Source organism: Procambarus clarkii, chromosome 54, assembly GCF_040958095.1.
Source record: "Procambarus clarkii isolate CNS0578487 chromosome 54, FALCON_Pclarkii_2.0, whole genome shotgun sequence".
NCBI lineage: Eukaryota > Metazoa > Arthropoda > Malacostraca > Decapoda > Cambaridae > Procambarus > Procambarus clarkii.
Window position 1 is genome coordinate 27,943,019 of NC_091203.1, and position 20,000 is coordinate 27,963,018.

At 41.9% G+C, this 20,000-nt stretch overlaps 1 long non-coding RNA gene across 1 annotated transcript in view; it reads left to right on the forward strand.

The window, feature by feature from the left end:
• Positions 1 to 20,000, forward strand: part of LOC123771419 (uncharacterized) — a 373,878-nt gene that overhangs the window by 317,978 nt on the left and 35,900 nt on the right. The window contains exon 2 of the long non-coding RNA XR_011222855.1: positions 17,431 to 17,501. This is a non-coding gene — a long non-coding RNA (uncharacterized lncRNA). The remainder of the gene's footprint in view (positions 1 to 17,430; positions 17,502 to 20,000) is intronic.

Here is a 20,000-nt window from a genome sequence, read left to right on the forward strand (position 1 = left end):
AGGAAATTCTTCAGGAGTCAGAGAAGGAAAAAGACTTGGGGGTTGATATCACGCCAGACCTGTCTCCTGCAGCACATATCAAGCGGATAACATCAGCGGCATATGCCAGGCTGGCCAACATACGAACGGCATTCAGAAACTTGTGTAAAGAATCATTCAGAACTTTGTATACCACATATGTCAGGCCAATCCTGGAGTATGCAGCCCCAGCATGGAGTCCATATCTAGTCAAGGATAAGACTAAACTGGAAAAGGTTCAAAGGTTTGCCACCAGACTAGTACCCGAGCTGAGAGGTATGAGCTACGAGGAGAGACTACGGGAATTAAACCTCACTTCGCTGGAAGACAGAAGAGTTAGGGGGGACATGATCACCACATTCAAGATTCTGAAGGGGATTGATAGGGTAGATAAAGACAGTCTATTTAACACAAGGGGAACACGCACAAGGGGACACAGGTGGAAACTGAGTGCCCAAATGAGCCACAGAGATATTAGAAAGAACTTTTTTAGTGTCAGAGTGGTTGACAAATGGAATGCATTAGGGGGTGATGTGGTGGAGGCTGACTCCATACACAGTTTCAAGTGTAGATATGACAGAGCCCGATAGGCTCAGGAATCTGTACACCTGTTGATTGACGGTTGAGAGGCGGGACCAAAGAGCCAGAGCTCAACCCCCGCAAACACAACTAGGTGAGTACAACTAGGTGAGTACACACACACACACACACACACACACACATGGATGGAACATGGATGGAAACTTGAAACTCAGATGAGTCACAGAGATGTTAGGAAGTTTTCTTTTAGCGTGAGAGTAGTGGGAAAATGGAATGCACTTCAGGAACAGGTTGTGGAAGCAAATACTATTCATAATTTTAAAACCAGGTATGATAGGGAAATGGGACAGGAGTCATTGCTGTAAACAACCGATGCTCGAAAGGCTGGATCCAAGAGTCAATGCTCGATCCTGCAGACACAACTAGGTGAGTACACACACACACACACACACACACACACACACACACACACACACACACACACACACACACACACACACACACACCTCGACTCTGTTAATCCGGACGTAATTGAAAAATATAGAGCAAACAGCTAGCCCTTTCAATCCAGTGTTAATCATGGTAAAAATTACACGGCAGGATTTTCTTTACAATCAATTGTCATGGTACTGGAATAAAATAAATAGTGTTGATGTAATGTTTAATGGATTTTTTTTTAACTCAAATCTATACGGAATAAAGCTTTTCTAACTCGGGGAATTGTGTATGTTAACTGGAATATTTTGAGTATCTGGAATATTGACTTTTTTTCAAAGAATATTGTGCCATTCCCAGAATAGAATATACTAAAGAATATTGACTTTATCTCTATCCCGGAAAATGCTGTATTTCCGTGAGTATTTTCTTCCTCCTGTTATGTTGCCACTATCCTGGAATATAAAGTTTATCCTGGTATGCTGTCTGTCAAAATTCGGCCAAGTGTGCAGGCTAGATTTTCCTAAGAAGCTGAGTGAGTTTCGTTATATTCAAATAATTGCAGGCGATGAGTCACAATAACGTGGCTAAAGTATGTTGACCAGACCATACACTAGAAGGTGAAGGGACGACGACGTTTCGGTCCGTCCTGGACCATTCTCAAGTCGATTGTGAGAATGGTCCTGGACGGACCGAAACGTCGTCGTCCCTTCACCTTCTAGTGTGTGGTCTGGTCAACATTTCAAATAATTGTTCTCAAATTAGTTTATTTATATCTATATAAATAAAAATGGAAGTGTTCCTTTGTGCATAATCGCTAATCTCCGAAATTTCTTCACCGATTGCATTGAAATTTTCACATAACTTTCCATTCGCATCCGAGCATGTTGTTATATACATACTATATAGATGTCACGTCTGTGATGGTAAAAAAAACATGCTTTTTCTGAAAAACTGTGTTTTTCATGTGAGGAAAATCCTCGAAACCTCTTTATCGATTGCTTTGAAATTCTGACACAACGTTGCATTCGAATAGGTGCGTCTTTTTATATATCTACTATATACATACCTCACCTGTGACAGGAAAAAACATGTTTTTTTTAAAAAACAGCGCCATCTGTTGGACGTAAGAGCAACACACGTAGTAATCTCTGAAAGTTCTTCACCAATTGCTTTGAAATTCTGACACAACGTTGCATTCGAATAGGCGCGTCTTTTTATATACCTACTATATAGATGCCACACTTGTGACAGGTAAAAACATGAGATTTTGAAAAACAGCGCCATCTGTTGCACATAATAGCAACATGCACGCTATTCTAAATATGTCACGAATTCCGTTTCAATGTTTCCGATTGTATTGATAAATTTTATTTTCATAGATTTCGATTTATTTTATTTTTTATTGAATTATTTTGTGTGACATTGTGTTGGAATTGAGCTGTGTTGTTTACCATACCGTTCACTTCATAAGTATAAGTATAGATGCCTCACCTGTGACAGGTAAAACAATTTTTTTCTTGAAAAACAGCACCATCTGTTGCATGTTAGAACAACACACACGCTATACTAAATATGTTACAATTACATTTCAATGTTTCTGATTGCATTGATAAATTGAATTTTCATAGATTTTGATTTATTTTCATTTTTATTTAATTATTTTGTGTGAACTGCGTTGGAATTGAGCTGTGTTGTTTACCAAACCGTTCATTTCGTGAGTATAGTTTATTTTTTTATTTTTGTTCGAATGTTCATTTCATTTTTTAACTGTTTTTCTTATATTTCAATCAGGAGAACATCAGATCACTTGATGTTCCCAATTTTCTGATGGGGAACATCAGACCATTTGGGAAGGCATCGGACGAGGGAGTGGGGAATGGTGGGGAGGACGAGGGGACGGGGTAGGTACTGCTAGTATATATATATATATATATATATATATATGTCGTACCTAATAGCCAGAACGCACTTCTCAGCCTACTATTCAAGGCCCGATTTGCCTAATAAGCCAAGTTTTCATGAATTAATGTTTTTTCGTCTACCTAACCTACCTAACCTAACCTAACCTAGCTTTTTTTGGCTACCTAACCTAACCTTACCTATAAATATAGGTTAGGTTAGGTTAGGTAGGGTTGGTTAGGTTCGGTCATATATCTACGTTAATTTTAACTCCAATAAAAAAAAATTGACCTCATACATAGAGAAATGGGTTGCTTTATCATTTCATAAGAAAAAAATTTTAGTAAATATATTAATTCAGGAAAACTTGGCTTATTAGGCAAATCGGGCCTTGAATAGTAGGCTGAGAAGTGAGTTCTGGCTACTAGGTACGACATATATATATATATATATATATATATATATATATATATATATATATATATATATATATATATATATATATATATATATATATATATATCACAGGTCACAACACCAGGTCAGTCTGGTGTTGACAAAGGCTTTAACAAGCCGAAACGTTCACCTCATTTCATATTTCTCTGTGGATTTTCCGCATATATATATATATATATATATATATATATATATATGTTTCCGATTGTATATATATATATATATATATATATATATATATATATATATATATATATATATATATATATATATATATATATATATATAGGGGTACCACCTCTGGTGCAAGTGTAGGGACCCATAGCCTCGGAGAAGAAAATAAAGAGTACTCAGAGAAGACCTTGTGGATCCTCACTGAACACTTTGATATTTTCTTCTCCTACCACCCCTATTCTTTTGTTAAGTGTGTATATTTATCTAACTTTATTTGAAAATGTCATTACACAAAAAAAGTTACAATATTGGTTACATGCAGGGTACAAGGGTGCTTGTCACTAGTTATACTCACCTAGTTGTGTTTGCGGGGGTTGAGCTCTGGCTCTTTGGTCCCGCCTCTCAACCGTCAATCAACAGGTGTACAGGTTCCTGAGCCTACTGGGCTCTATCATATCTACACTTGAAACTGTGTATGGAGTTTGTGTGTGTGTGTGTGTGCGTGTGTGTGTGTGTGTGTGCGTGTGTGTGTGTGTGTGTGTGTGTGTGTGTATGGGCTTTGTTTACGCAAAGCCCATTAAAATAGGATTATGGCTGAATGGAAAGAGTGAATGCCATCCAAGATATAAAGCTTGTGTTACCCTCGCTTATGTTCGTCGAGATAATACCCTTCGCTCTGTATGGAGCAATGTGATCAGAGAGTTTGATAGGATAACAGGATAACACAAGTGCTGGTGAACAATGGCTATTGTACCAACGATATATCACCATGACTATACAGCGATAGCTGGACTGATGGTACAATCCTCAACCATGAACAGAACCTGCAATATCTACATTAAGATTATATTATAAATCCACAATCCATAGTGAATATATGAGAGAGGTCGGCCGAGTGGACAGCACACTGGACTTGTAATCCTGTGGTCCCGGGTTCGATCCCAGGCGAGAAACCGCCGGCGGTTTCAATAGGCAGAGTTTCTTTCACCCTATGCCCCTGTTACCTAGCAGTAAAATAGGTACCTGGGTGTTAGTCAGCTGTCACGGGCTGCTTCCTGGGGGTGGAGGCTTGGTCGAGGACCAGGCCGCGGGGACACTAAAGCCCCGAAATCATCTCAAGATAACCTCAAGATAAGAGAGGAGAGAATAATGAAAGAAATGTTTCCTAAAGGAGTAAATAGCACAACCCTGTGATCAAAATATGGACTAAAATCAATTGAAAAACAGGAATACAACTGACCTCTTCATCAAAAACGCCCTGAAACCGACCGTGAACCAACTGTAGCAGTTGTATACAAAATGTTGTGTGCAGGTATTCAAGAAAGATGTTATCTTCACTCTAAGTACATAGGTATGATATCGACCAACCTCACAAGGCGTTTAAACCCGTTATCTTCAGTTCGATGCTCTTAAACAACACATGAGAGAAGCCTGTGTCATCACCTTAACTAGAAATATGCTGAATTAGAACACTTGTATAAAAGAGGAACTCCTAGATGATTACCAAATCTAGAAGCCCTTCTCAAAAAAAAAATTGAATAACCCCCCCCACCATAAATGCTAAAATAACAGAATTATTCACTCTTCCCACCATGAACAGCCCTAAAGGCATGCAATCTAGAGATAACTACCCAGAGCGTCATACCTACCATGGCCATTGTTAGTTATCATTGGCCAATCATCTAAGATAACTTTGCATGTGGCACACTATTCCCCCAAACCACTTAGCTTTAATTGGAATATCACCTGACATATGTATGTATACAGCTGACCTTATAAGTATGTTTTTGTAGAAAATTCTTATCATTCGTGTCATTCTTATCATTCGAATAATTATAATTCGAAACAGATAGCATGTGTTATCAGTAATGCATCACTGATGTTTTATTGATAATGCAATTATCAGTATCATAATTACTGTAGACCTAACCAATCCAATACTAACCTATCCTATGTTATCCTATCCTAACCAATCCAATCTTAACCTATCAAATCCTATTTTATCATAACCAATCCAATACTAACCTATCCTATCTTATCCTAACCAATCCAATCTTAACCTATCAAATCCTATCTTATCCCATAGGAGTTTCAGATTGTCAAAAATATTCCTCACATATATTTTAATGAGACAAATTCAACAATATTAAAGTCCAAAAATATGACTGACACCGCCTCGCTTCCAAGAATAACGAGGCACAAGTCCGCTGTCAGTTTCTTATAAAAAAGACTTGGCTTTTGGACAGAATATCAAAGAATAGACCAGCCGTCGCCGACAGAGAAGAAGAAGACAGGGATCACCTTACAAGTTCAAGATCACGAAAACAGACAGGAACTTTGGGAGAGAACAATGGAAATCGGTTTTTAAAGTGAACTTGAGCTAAAATTCAAAGGAAAAAATTAAACTGAACAATCATCGAAGAACAGCCAAGCTGTTCTGGTTCCTAGGGCTGGTCGGCCGAGCGGACAACACGCTGGACACGTGATCCTGTGGTCCCTGGTTCGATCCCAGGCGTCAGCGAGAAACAATGGGCAGAGTTTCTTTCACCTTATGGCCCCTGTTACCTAGCAGTAAAATAGGTATCTGGGAGTTAGTCAGCTGTCACGGGCTGCTTCCTGGGGGTGGAGGCCTGGTCGAGGACCGGGTCGCGGGGACACTAAAGCCCCGAAATCAACTCAAGATAACCTCAAGATAACCTCCCCCGCGCCTTACGTCCCACTGGAAAAGGGATTGAGAGGGACAGTAACCAGTAAACAAAACAGATTATTGATCTAGCATTATTGATTAGAAAGAAGTATTGAACCGGAAACCTACGCGCGCGAGGAAAGTCAGTCGCGCGTGCGCTCGGCGTCCTGGAAATTGTTTCAGAATTGCACAAAATGTTTCGTCTTTTTCCCCTTACGCAAATACAAGTACACGAGGAAGATTTGATTCGTATTCGAAACAAATTGGTGTTTAAAATGTCATTTGGTTTATTTTCAACACACAGATAAACCACATAACGTGATATATCAAACAAAATAGTTGTGTAGTGGACTAGAGCGCGTCTGGGAATACCAAGTACATAAGTTCGAGCCCTTCTAACGGCTCCGTTGGAATTGCACTTTATTTTCAACTATATTCCTGTTTCAGTTTCCTCTTTTGAAACAACGTGTCACCAGCGCCCAGTGTTCAGGCTATGATGAAGTGTATAATGTGTATATATATTATACACGCCATATAATGTATATAATGTGTTTTGTGTATAATGGCGAATGAAGTGTATGGGCCAAGACATGAATAAGATACACAGAGACACGAAGTATACATACCAACATAAATACATACATATGCAGGCTCATACATATGTAGCTCATATGTAGCTCATGTAGCTCATATGTAGCTCATACATACATACATACCACTGTGTATATCAACATAACGGAGTGTTGATCAAAATATACGTTGTGTATTTTGATAAATCCGAATACAATATCAGCATACTGTATACGGATATATGAAGTGAACACCAACATTTAGTGTGTATATTCCGACATTTATTGAGTATACACCAATATTTACGTAGAAAAAACCACAATATACTAAGTAAACCAGCATACACAGTGTATATGACGGCTTAACGAATACACCCACATAAACAGAGTGTATACATACAACATACACCGAGTGTAAAGCAACATATGTAGCTCATAGTTCGTCATGAACTAACGCACATTATTTTAACTGACATTTGGTTTGCTGCTGGTCAAAGCGACGATGGTAATTCGATTACTTTTAAGTGAAATGGACATAACCCGTCGAGTGCCACAGCTGTGCCACAGATGTGCCACAGCTGTGCCACAGCTGTGCCACAGCCTCGTAACTGTGGTCGGAGTGAGTCTTTTTATCAGAGGTATCTGTGGTACTGAACTGCTTCTGTTGTCCTCTTTGTTCATTATTATCTGTACACCTCTAGTCCTCTTCAACCAGTCAGTCAAAATAAAACAAAAGCCTTCTAGTATCATTACACACACAGATCACACTAACGTGATGCATCAAATGAACAAACCCACAAAGGCCGGGACGAGGATTCGAACCTGCGTCCGGGAGCATCCCAGACATTGCCTTAATCGACTGAGCTACGACAGGGTAAAAGAGTTGAAACCGAAGTTCTACTGAACTTACTGGATCCTGCAGCCTCTCCGAGGCACAAACTAGGATTTTACACAACTCCCCCCTGCACCCTAGCTATGTTAATAGGCCGTTCTCCCTCTTCTTTGACCATGTCGTAGCTCAGTCGATTAAGGCAGTGTCTGGGATGCTCCCGGACGCAGGTTCGAATCCTCGTCACGGCCCTTGTGGATTTGTTCTTCTAGTATCACTTGAATCAGTTTAAGGACTCCAGTCTCACGTATCATTACTGTATCACGATAAACATGACAGGATTAGGCTCAGCGGTTGCATGTCGACATGAGGTGACCGGTCCGATGTATTTGGATTTGTCCAGCGTCGGATTTGAAGTGGTTTTGTCAAATAAAAGGCCTTCGAACCCAGACAACCTTTCTGACCTATCCTAACCTATCCAATCCAATCCTAACCTATCCTATATTATCCTAACCAATCCAATACTAACTTATCCTATATTATCCTAACCAATCCAATCCTAACCTTTACTATCTTAACCTATTCTAACCTATCCTAACCTAACCTATCCTAACCTATCCTAGCCCAACCTATCCTAACCTATCCTATCCTAACCTATCCTAACCTTACCTATCCTAACCCAACCTATCCTAATCTAACATATCCTAACCTATCCTAACCCAACCTATCCTAATCTAACCTATCCTAACCTATCCTAACCTAACCTATCCTAACCTAACCAAACCTAACCTAACCCAACCTATCCTAACGTAACCCAACCTATCCTAACCTATCCTATCCTAACCCAACCTATCTTAACCTATCCTATCCTAACCTATCGATGCAGATGTCCGCTAATCCGAGGAAGTGCTGCTGCTACAGAGGAGTGGAGTGGGGGGGGGGTAGGGTGTTCATTTTCACTGAACAAATTGGGTTCAAATTGTGAACTCAATAAACGTGTGGACAAGTTAAAGCCATAGAGTGATGGTGTATTCTCACTATATTCATTATTCATTATATATATTCATTATATATCTCAGGTATTCTCACTATACTACTGTTCATTTATTTATTTGTCTAAGTTTGTGATTTTTATTAAAAAAAATAAGTGATTCTCGCGTTTTTCTTCTAATGAACTTTAGGATGAAAATATATATTTATAGCAGGTTTTTTTGTGTGTGTAAAAGTTGAGTAATTATCTGGAGTTTGCTGGTGTGTGGTGGAATGTACACACCTGTATACTCCAGTACACACCTGTACACTCCAGTGCACACCTGTACACTCCAGTGCACACCTGTACACTCCAGTGCACACCTGTACACTCCACTACACACCTGTACACTCCACTACACATCTGTATACTCCACTACACACCAGTACACTCCACTACACACCTGTACACTCCACTACACACCTGTACACACCACTACACACCTGTACACTCCAGTGCACACCTGTACACTCCACTACACACCTGTACACTCCAGTGCACACCTGTACACTCCACTACACACCTGTACACTCCACTACACACCTGTACACTCCACTACACACCTGTACACACCACTACACACCTGTACACTCCACTACACACCTGTACACACCACTACACACCTGTACACTCCAGTGCACACCTGTACACTCCACTACACACCTGTACACTCCAGTGCACACCTGTACACTCCACTACACACCTGTACACTCCACTACACACCTGTACACTCCACTACACACCAGCACACACCTGTAAACTCCAGGATAAAGCATTTACTGCAATTTCAGTGGTGTTATTATTGGTCTAAATCATGCTCGTGTCCTCTTGAGAGATAAAGTACCTGTAGTTACCTTAAGTAACTGCATTTTAACTTTTAAAAGTGTGGCCCAAAAGTTACTGTACCGTAATTAACAAAATTTAACATAAATACAGAAATTTACAAAATTTAAAAATAAATGCATAACAGCAAAGTAACTTTTGGGTCTTTAAAGTAACTTTAAAGTAACTTTATATGCGTTTTGGGCATTTGTATATTGACTTCTTTGCTATTTACGCATTCACAAATTTCACATAATCTTGTTTGATTTAATTTTTAACTTCAGTATTAATTTTTTTGTATGGCAATGTAAACTAATATACACGTTTTTAAATATTGGTTAATTAGGTTGTATATCTGTATGTCTTCCTTGAATGTCTGGTGAAAGATCCTGTCTGTATTGTCTATGTATATATTACACATATTCTATGTATTTATTATTATTTTTTATATTATTATTTTTTTGCAATATGTATATTCTTGATAATTCTCTTAAAGTTTCTTCTGTTTCATACTCATGTGGAACAAAGATAAGATAGGAATGGGGTGAGAGAGATAGAGAGGAATAGGAAGGATTGATGATGGAGGTACAGAGAAGGAGATGGAAATACAGGAAAGAATGATGGTGTGAATGGAATCAGACACACTGATTGGCATAGATCCATATTTTATTTGTAAATACAAAGAATTGAGATCTCTTGCTCCAGAGGGGTCACTCAACCTGAGTTTCTTAATAAGAAATGACTTAAAACTTCAAGTAGAACAAAATTCTCATATAAACACAAGTTCAGAAAATTACGGACAGTGCTTAACATATCTTCACTCGAGAAAAAAGTGAGCCTGAAGTTTTAGCGAAATAACATGTCTTCACAGCCCCAATTACATGTAATTTGCCAAGTCAAAAAAAAAACAGTAAAATATGACTGTAATCACCACACAAGAATGCCTCAACGCTTTCACCGGAGAGTTAAGGCTTTTGTTACTGTTTTCCACAAGACCAGTCGGGGTAGATCATTCAGAATACTGCTACTACTCAAGTCAGTACCCGCCAAACACACACCGAAACTACGACGTTGGTACAACGTTCGAACAAGTTTTAACACCTCCTAACCAGTTATAACAACCAGTATAGCAAGTTGTAACAACGTTCTAATACGTCATAAACACGTTAAGCCAAGATATAACAACTTTATTTCAAGTTGTAACAAGCGGAAAATAGAGACAGTTTCGGTTTGTGTTTCCAGGGTATGTATTAAATACAATGTACATGGAATGCTAACAGAATTCGCATTTCCATCTCGTATTGTTTCTCCTTTCCTTCTACCGCTTTATTCTCCCTTTATTATTTCGTTTATCTTCATATTTATCATTCTTTTATATTCATCTTTTTTTAGCTATTCATTCTACTAAGATATCGATAACTTTCTCATCTTCTTTCTACTTCCTCTTTTTGGGGTTTTTGCATCTTTCCATTTACCCATTTCCTCCTTATCTTATCGTCACCATAATTGCAATATGGTGATCGCATGTCATCATATCGAACCTCAAAGTATATCCCCTTCAAACGCCCTATCCGTCTCTTCCGTTCGCCTCAATATACCTGTCTATCTCTCCCGTCTCCGTCCACTGTTACTTGATCAAAGTTTACCTCTTAAGACTTCAGAGCTGACAGCGTGATGGAAAGTTTACAAGATGAAAAGTAAACAGTTTCCTGACACTCTTTAGGGAAGACTATCCTGACACTCTTTACACTCTTTTCCTGACACTCTTTAGGGAGACTATCCTGACACTCTTTACACTCTTTTCCTGACACTCTTTAGGGAGACTATCCTGACACTCTTTACACTCTTTTCCTGACACTCTTTAAGGGAGACTATCCTGACACTCTTTACACTCTTTTCCTGACACTCTTTAGGGAAGACTATCCTGACACTCTTTACACTCTTTTCCTGACACTCTTTAGGGAAGACTATCCTGACACTCTTTACACTCTTTTCCTGACACTCTTTAGGGAGACTATCCTGACACTCTTTACACTCTTTTCCTGACACTCTTTAGGGAAGACTATCCTGACACTCTTTACACTCTTTTCCTGACACTCTTTAGGGAAGACTATCCTGACACTCTTTACACTCTTTTCCTGACACTCTTTAGGGAAGACTATCCTGACACTCTTTACACTCTTTTCCCGACACTCTTTAGGGAAGACTATCCTGACACTCTTTACACTCTTTTCCTGACACTCTTTAGGGAAGACTATCCTGACACTCTTTACACTCTTTTCCTGACACTCTTTAGGGAGACTATCCTGACACTCTTTACACTCTTTTCCTGACACTCTTTAGGGAAGACTATCCTGACACTCTTTAGGGAAGACTATCCTGACACTCTTTAGGGAAGACTATCCTGACACTCTTTAGGGAAGACTATCCTGACACTCTTTAGGGAGACTATCCTGACACTCTTTACACTCTTTTCCTGACACTCTTTAGGGAGACTATCCTGACACTCTTTAGGGAAGACTATCTTGTACCGGCGGTACAAGATAGTCTTCCTTGTGATAGTTCCCTGGTGACTATTTTTGTACCGCTGGGCGTAAGCTGGGGACTATTTTGTAAGTGATTGTAAGTGTTAATTCAAGTGGTAGTGTGTGGTAGTGGTGGTTAATGATACTTGTGGGTGTTGTCACTTTATATATAGAAGTGAAGACTTCTAGTCTTCACTACTATAGAAAGTGAAGTGGAGAGTGAAAGTGGAGAGAGAGAGAGAGAGAGAGAGAGAGAGAGAGAGAGAGAGAGAGAGAGAGAGAGAGAGAGAGAGAGAGAGAGAGAGAGAGAGAGGGAGAGAGAAGGAAAGTGGAGGTTATCTTGAGATGATTTCGGGGCTTTAGTGTCCCCGCGGCCCGGTCCTCGATCAGGCCTCCACCCCCAGGAAGCAGCCCGTGACAGCTGACTAACACCCAGGTACCTATTTTACTGCTAGGTAACAGGGGCATACGGTGAAAGAAACTCTGCCCATTGTTTCTCGCCGGCGCCCGGGATCGACCCCGGGACCACAGGATCACAAGTCCAGTGTGCTGTCAGCTCGGCCGACCGGCTCCCCGTGAAGTGAAAGAGAGTATGAAAGGAGAGTGAAAGTTAAAGTATGTTTCTATAGAAAGATACTTTATCTCCTTTTTATCTCCGGGGGTCAAGAATTACTCATGAGAACGACTTGCTAAGCTTGTCAAACCCAAGTTTTGGAACTCGATAAAGATAGCTAATCTTATTTCTCAACTACGAATGTCGTAAGAGTCTCGTTAATGTTATGGCCGCCAGGATAACATCGTTTTCCCTAAACATCCAGGACCAGGGATCATCAAGATGTCACGTTTCCGAAACCTGTGCATCTTTCCTAATTCAAGGTGGATGCATTTGCTTTATTTATCCATAAATATTGAGGGAGGAGAATGACCTCGTAGTGCTTCCATGCTTGTAACCTATTTAATAAATTCAAACTATGATTTTATAATCGAGCCAAGATGCAGAGGTTTCGTAAACGGACACGGAAATGAATGATGAATCACGGCCCTGTCATACCCCAGTGCTTATCGTTATCATCATATAAAGTAGTGTTAGTAAACTTGCCGCCTGTGAAAGCACATTATTTTACAGTGTCTTAAAGTAGGTGAACTATGGGATCCCTTAAAAAGGTAAATTTTCTCAGACTTTATTGATAAAGGTGAAAATGTTCAAGATGAATCTTTAAGAGTCCATCCTTGCATGCATTGCAATCTCAAATCAGACCTGAAATCCACACCTTCACTTGAAGAAATTCTTCACAAACAAATGATATTATTTAGTCTGGCAGGAATCACCCATCTAGCAAACTCGTTCAATTTTCTTTTGTCCCCCAGACACTTAAATTTTCACTGGGCATTCCAACTTTTTCAAAAATTTAAACAATTGTTAGGAAACACAAGTTGTGATTGAATGGTATGGGTAATGGCTGAGCAGGTTCACAAGACATACTAAAATAAATAATCCAGGAGAGAGAGAGAGAGAGAGAGAGAGAGAGAGAGAGAGAGAGAGAGAGAGAGAGAGAGAGAGAGAGAGAGAGAGAGAGAAGAGAGAGAGAGAGAGAGAGAGAAGAGAGAGAGAGAGAGAGAGAGAGAGAGAGAGAGAGAGAGAGAGAGAGAGAGAGAGAGAGAGAGAGAGAGAGAGAGAGAAGAGAGAGAGAGAGAGAGAGAGAGAAAGAGAGAGAGAGAGAGAGAGAGAGAGAGAAAGAGAGAGAGAGAGAGAGAGAGAGAGAGAGAGAGAGAGAGAGAGAGAGAGAGAAGAGAGAGAGAGAGAGAGAGAGAGAGAGAGAGAGAGAAGAGAGAGAGAGAGAGAGAGAGAGAGAGAGAGAGAGAGAGAGAGAGAGAGAGAGAGAGAGAGAGAGAGAGAGAGAGAGAGAGAGAGAGAGAGAGAGAGAGAGAGAGAGAGAGAGAGAGAGAGAGAGAGAGAGAGAAGAGAGAGAGAGAGAGAGAGAGAGAGAGAGAGAGAGAGAGAGAGAGAGAGAGAGAGAGAGAGAGAGAGAGAGAGAGAGAGAGAGAGAGAGAGAGAGAGAGAGAGAGAGAGAGAAAGAGAGAGAGAGAGAGAGAGAGAGAGAGAAGAGAGAGAGAGAGAGAGAAAGAGAGAGAGAGAGAGAGAGAGAGAGAGAGAGAGAGAGAGAGAGAGAGAGAGAGAGAGAGAAAGAGAGAGAGAGAGAGAGAGAGAGAAAGAGAGAGAGAGAGAGAGAGAGAGAGAGAGAGAGAGAGAGAGAGAGAGAGAGAGAGAGAGAGAGAAGAGAGAGAGAGAGAGAGAGAGAGAGAGAGAGAGAGAGAGAGAGAGAGAGAGAGAGAGAGAGAGAGAGAGAGAGAGAGAGAGAGAGAGAGAGAAGAGAGAGAGAGAGAGAGAGAGAGAGAGAGAGAGAGAGAGAGAGAGAGAGAGAGAGAGAGAGAGAGAGAGAGAGAGAGAGAGAGAGAGAGAGAGAGAGAGAGAAGAGAGAGAGAAAGAGAGAGAGAAGAGAGAGAGAGAGAGAGAGAGAGAGAGAGAGAGAGAGAGAGAGAGAGAGAGAGAGAGAGAGAGAGAGAGAGAGAGAGAGAGAGCTGACCATATCCCCCCCCCTCCCAGCTGGATATAACAAATTATAAATAAACTACTGTCACAAACAAACAATTTACTGACAGGCATTTTGAGTACTATTGGAGTCAGATATATATTGTATAAAGTGTGTGTGTGTGTTTGGAGTGATTTTGATCCGGGATAACCCAACAATCTGTTCAAAAAGAACGCTGAGAGTGTGAACATTTGTATATAACATCATGGAATGATTAGCCTACATTAGTTCTATAAACTATAAACTCATCTTTCTCATTGTGTGATGTAAAGTGTGACAATATCTGTCTTGCTGCTCTAATGGTAAAATATACACCTTGATTTTGCAATATGTATCACCTTTCAAATAGTAAGTTAAATGTTACTTATGCAAAAAAATGTCTCACTATGTTAAAAATGATGTTAGTATGATTATTAAAATGTAAATTAAGTGACTTACTGTTAAAGTAACTTTATACTAAAAATGTAAGTATAATGTAGACTTATATATCCATGTTTAGTTCAGCTACAGATATGATGATCTATTTGAGATCTTACTAACATAGTTTCTTAGTGTTAATTTAACAACTGTAATTAATTTTCAATCATTAATAAATTTAACTTCTAAATCTTGAGAATACAGATTATAAATATATATAGTGCTTGGGGTTTTTTTTCTTACTCTCTTCTATGAAAATAAATTACTGTAAATATATGTAAACTATTAGTACATATTATAATGATTTTTAATATAAATAATGAACATACAAAAATCACACTAACGTGATGCATCAAATGAACAAAAATTCAGTAAAATCCAGTAAGTTCAGAAGAACTTCGGTTTCAACCCTTTTACCCTGTCGTAGCTCAGTCGATTAAGGCAGTGTCTGGGATGCTCCCGGACGCAGGTTCGAATCCTCGTCACGGCCCGTGTGGATTTGTTCATTTAAATAATGGACAGTCCTGGTAACTTCTGAACTGAAATTTCATTAGACTCATCTAACAACTGAACTACTACATCATTAACCAGCTACTCAAAATGGCTAAACAAAACAGTATTTATGATATTACTTTACTTTGTACGATGATAGTATTGTGGGAGCCGGTCGGCCGAGCGGACAACACGCTGGACTTGTGATCCTGTGGTCCCGGGTTCGATCTCGGGTACCGGCGAGAAACAATGGGTTTCTTTCACCCTATGCCCCTGTTACCTAGCAGTAAAATAGGTACCTGGTGTTAGTCAGCTGTCACGGGCTGCTTCCTGGGATGTGGAGGCCTGGTCGAGGACCGGGCCGCGGGGACACTAAAGCCCCGAAATCATCTCAAGATAGGAACCTCAAGATGCTACTTCAACTTGCTGTTGTTGTTTAAGATTCGCTACTTGGAACAAAAACGTTCCAAGTAGCACGGGCTATGGTGATCCCGCCACTTCAACTGTGACGCTTTCACTGTCGTCAATATTGTTCTCATACAGATCAACCAAATACCCGCAGATCCTTAGACCACACTGCCAACATAAGTGCATGGCAATTGCTCCTTCGAGCGTTGATGATAAATGTTGAAAATGTGTAAACATTGATGTAAGAGATGTCAATGATCTCCTTGAGAGGACTCGAAGAGCTCAAGGGTCCAAAATCTCCTTTTGAGGACTTGCATTGATGTGTTTGTTCCTCTGAGAGTGATTTCTCATATATTGATATTTTCCTTCTTAACTTCACTTTGCAGAGTTTAAAATCCAGTCATTAAGAAGCTGGTCTTGCAATCACTCCTTTCTGTATTTTTTATCATTATCTTTAGATCTTTAGGTTATCTTTAGATGATTTCGGGGCTTTAGTGTCCCCGCGGCCCGGTCCTCGACCAGGCCTCCACCCCCAGGAAGCAGCCCGTCACAGCTGACTAACACCCAGGTACCTATTTTACTGCTAGGTAACAGGGGCATAGGGTGAAAGAAACTCTGCCGATTGTTTCTCTCCGGCGCCCGGGATCGAACCCGGAACCACAGGATCACAAGTCCAGCGTGCTGTCCGCTCGGCCGACCGGCTCCACTGGCTTGTAATATCGTACACCATAACTTCTGGCATTTTCATAAATTGGTTATAAACTTCAAATATGTTAATAATATCGAATACAACAATTTATGACAACGAAGCCGTGTTATCGGTTTATATATAAAAACACTGTCACTGTTGTACCATTACTCAAGAACTCTCACTGTTCCACTACCACAGAAAACCAACAAATCACCTGTTCTACTAACTAATTCTGTACTAATCGTGTGCACTGTCTCTGTGTGCAGTGATGCTAATTGCTTTATACAGGCAAAGCAAATCAACCAGTGGAAAAAAAGATATGAAGGTCAGATAGGACGCTCGGAGAATTGCAAATATCTATTCGATTAGAAATTTGTTAAAATTGTCAAAAAAAAATATCCAGGATAATATTAAAAGCCCTCTAGAATGTCATCTAACATCTGAATAGGTATTTTTTTGACATGCAGATATAACTAAAATCACATAGATCTAGATGCAAAAAATCCAAATAGGCAGAGCAGCAAGTTAGTTTCATTTCTCCATATTATTTTATTTTATAATGAAAGGAAAAGAGGGGCTAATCGAGGGAAGAAGAGCGTGGGAGAGGGGGAAGAGAGGACAAGAAGAGTGGGGGGATGGAAGACGAGGGGAAGGGGGGGGAGCGGGAAGAATATGTCATGGGAACGTAGTCACTCTGCTTTCTGGGGTATGTTGAGAGGAAGAGAGACTGAGAGAGACCCGGGCAACGCCGGGAAACCACTCATGGTTATCTATGTATATGTTCATTGTATAATCCTCTGAAAGTGACAGAAGCTGATGTGTGTGTACTTTCTCTTCCCCGACAGGAGACAGAGCTGTCGTGAGGGCGTCTACCCCACTCACTCGACCCGACACTGGCGCCCCGTCCACCACTTCGGTAGGTACTTTGGCACCGGTCTGCCTTTGTCTTACTTTTACCTACTACGGTATGTAAGGTCAGGTCCTTCGCGACCTACAGACGGCCCCTTGTGACCCGCAGACGGTCCCTTGGGACCTACAGACGGTCCCTTGGGACCTTCAGACGGTCCCTTACGACCTACAGACGGCCCCTTACGACCTACAGACGGCCCCTTGCGACCTTCAGACGGTTCCTTGGGACTTACAGACGGCCCCTTGTGACCTACAGACGGCCACTTGCGACCTACAGACGGTCCCTTACGACCTACAGACGGCCCCTTACGACCTACAGACGGCCCCTTACGACCTACAGACGGCCCCTTGCGACCTTCAGACGGTTCCTTGGGGCTTACAGACGGCCCCTTGTGACCTACAGACGGCCACTTGCGACCTACAGACGGTCCCTTACGACCTACAGACGGCCCCTTACGACCTACAGACGGCCCCTTACGACCTACAGACGGCCCCTTACGACTTACAGACGGCCCCTTACGACCTACAGACGGTCCCTTACGACCTACAGACGGCCCCTTACGACCTACAGACGGCCCCTTACGACCTACAGACGGTCCCTTACGACCTACAGACGGCCCCTTACGACCTACAGACGGCCCCTTACGACCTACAGACGGTCCCTTACGACCTACAGACGGCCCCTTACGACCTACAGACGGTCCCTTACGCCTACAGACGGCCCCTTACGACCTACAGACGGCCCCTTACGACCTACAGACGGCCCCTTACGACCTACAGACGGCCCCTTACGACCTACAGACGGCCCCTTACGACCTACAGACGGCCCCTTACGACCTACAGACGGCCCCTTACGACCTACAGACGGCCCCTTACGACCTACAGACGGCCCCTTACGACCTACAGACGGTCCCTTACGCCTACAGACGGCCCCTTACGACCTACAGACGGCCCCTTACGACCTACAGACGGCCCCTTACGACCTACAGACGGTCCCTTACGACCTACAGACGGCCCCTTACGACCTACAGACGGCCCCTTACGACCTACAGACGGCCCCTTACGACCTACAGACGGCCCCTTACGACCTACAGACGGCCCCTTACGACCTACAGACGGTCCCTTACGCCTACAGACGGCCCCTTACGACCTACAGACGGCCCCTTACGACCTACAGACGGCCCCTTACGACCTACAGACGGCCCCTTACGACCTACAGACGGCCCCTTACGACCTACAGACGGCCCCTTACGACCTACAGACGGCCCCTTACGACCTACAGACGGTCCCTTACGCCTACAGACGGCCCCTTACGACCTACAGACGGCCCCTTACGACCTACAGACGGCCCCTTACGACCTACAGACGGTCCCTTACGACCTACAGACGGCCCCTTACGACCTACAGACGGCCCCTTACGACCTACAGACGGCCCCTTACGACCTACAGACGGTCCCTTACGCCTACAGACGGCCCCTTACGACCTACAGACGGTCCCTTACGACCTACAGACGGCCCCTTACGACCTACAGACGGTCCCTTACGCCTACAGACGGCCCCTTACGACCTACAGACGGTCCCTTACGCCTACAGACGGCCCCTTACGACCTACAGACGGTCCCTTACGCCTACAGACGGGTGGTCACGACCTACAGACGGGTGGTCACGACCTACAGAGGTGCCCCGCGCATAGTGACCCATGCGCGGGGCTCGTCACTACCCATTGACCCCTGGGACGGAAATATGTTTCATATCTACGAGTTTTCAGACGTGTAACTTTCTAAGCTGTTGGTCAAACTTTCCAAGGTATTTGTCTGAGTAATGAAAATGTAGTAATGTACCACATTTTACTTTCAAACTTTCTCATCATTCTCATTATCTCCTGCATTTTGCGCTCTTCACATTGCTCTTTATTACCTCAGTTATCTTTGATTTCACTCTTCTGTTCTTCTGTTGACCCCTTCTTTTCACAATCTTTTTATCTTTAAATTTGAACTCTCTCTTCACAATCTATCTTTCTCTCCGTCTAACCTCTCTCTCTCTCTCTCTCTCTCTCTCTTCTCTGCGTTCTACATACTTTCCCCCCTTAATATTTCTCTTCTGCATCCTGTAGACTATTCCCTGGGCTTTCTCTTCTACTCTTTGTACTATCCCCTGGTCGTTCTGTTCACCCTGTAAACAATTCTCAGGTCTCTTAGGTTTTCTTCTAATGCCTTTCTTTCTTTCTTTGCTGACTTGGGGCTTATTTCTTATTCTCTTTCCGGCTTAATCTTTTTTTTTTGCCATTTTATTTATCATTCTAGTTTCCTTTCCGTGTTCTTTCATTCTTTCCCACAGGCATCACCGATGTTTCTTTCCTGTTTCTTTTCTGTTTCGTCTACGCTTCATTCTCCTTTCTTCCCTCCATTTTCCAGGCATATTTCCTGCCTGTCTCACTCCCTATCATTATCCACACTCCCCTGGGGAGATTCCTTCGTCCGGCCATTATCGCTATACATCATCCTTT